Raw genomic sequence first — 1,518 nt, 5'->3', positions numbered from 1 at the left:
ATGAACAACAAAAGGACTTTGAATGGAGCTTTTGTGACTGATACTGGACGTGTGTTGTAGTAGAAACAGAGCCTGACGTCACCAACCATCTGGAGGGAAAGAACACCATTGGCTGCTTCTGACTGGTTGTAGAGATTGAATTTATGATGAAAATGTTATCATTAAAAATCAGCTCGGTTGATCTGGAAGATTGTTTAGAGAACACATTTTTACCATCCAATCCTAACTGTTTCTTTCTATCAGTAACTGGATACACTTTCAGCTCTATGGATGAGGGTGGGAGGTTGAGGCAGCTGTTTCCTGAAGTGTGCCAAATTCCTTTGGAGAATAGTCTGCTGCTGGTGGGGTTGAATATGCTAATCATGCTAAACTCTGTTCTCAAGATGTTTCCCACACTCTGTACATTGAAAGAAGTTTAGACGTGTGTCCGAATCCGAATAGACAGTTTGACAATGTTTCTAACATCTAGGGAGGATTATATGTTCTTATTTTCCTCTTACACTTTACAACTCATCAAGATTTAATGTCAAAACATATGATGTTAAAATTGAGAATAATGAAACCAGTAGAGAAATAATTTATGTCAGTTAAATAGATAAATATGACCAGTATACATTGAGATCAACATGTAATACTTGGTTTTACTCATATTCTTTCAAGAAAACACTGACGTGTGTGGTATCAACACTGGAATATTTTCTCTTTTTTAATATGACCATAGCCATATTACGATTTCATTAATATTTTAATAAATTGGTCAGCCCGGATTTCTCTTGTCTTGTTTTATAAGGCAAAAAAATGTCATGAGGCCTGAAGTGTTTGTGAAACTAATCAAACCAAATATCAGACAATATCAATTCTGAAAAAGAATCCCTTTTTACAATGTACTTAATTTACAGAAATACAATATTTTCTGAGATGGAAGATCCCTAAATTTAGGATGTGGAAATATATGTCAAGTTGGTGAAGGTAATAATATAGGAAAAACACTTCAAATGTTCTATGTGCTTTGAAACATGTTAAGAAGATTCAGTTTTGGAGCCGGGTTCCTTTTAATCTCTGTCTCTTCAGGGCAAAGGTCTGGATCTATTGTCCCACAGGGCTCTGTGAGTGAGGTTCCTCTGGTTTCCCACACTCTGTCCTTTCACTGGGGGAACAATAGAAGTGTGTCTTATGATGCATCTCATTAGATAGAATGTAGGACCTCTTTATAGAGTGAACTGTTAACTTTGAACTTTTTAGATTAAAATACCGAAAGAATGTTGTAGCAAAAGTGTCTTTGAAATATTAAGTTCTTACCATTGGAAGTACTTAATTAAATCACATTACTATTCTTACTTTTACCTTAAACAGGTATGTTGTGGATAAACAATTTGTGTCTGTTGAATTTTATCTGGATTTATCAATGAAACCTAAGAACAATGATGGAGGCCTCTATCAATTAAATGACAAGTAAAAATTAATGTGGAAAGTCTTTCATCATCACAAAGAGGGTAATGACACACAATGACATGAGAA

The sequence above is a fragment of the Morone saxatilis genome, unplaced genomic scaffold (assembly GCF_004916995.1).
Source record: "Morone saxatilis isolate NCDOM2014 unplaced genomic scaffold, NCSU_SB_2.0 Contig18, whole genome shotgun sequence".
Classification (NCBI taxonomy): Eukaryota; Metazoa; Chordata; class Actinopteri; family Moronidae; genus Morone; species Morone saxatilis.
The sequence above is the reverse complement of the archived record's forward strand: the minus strand, read 5'-3'. Positions refer to the sequence as shown.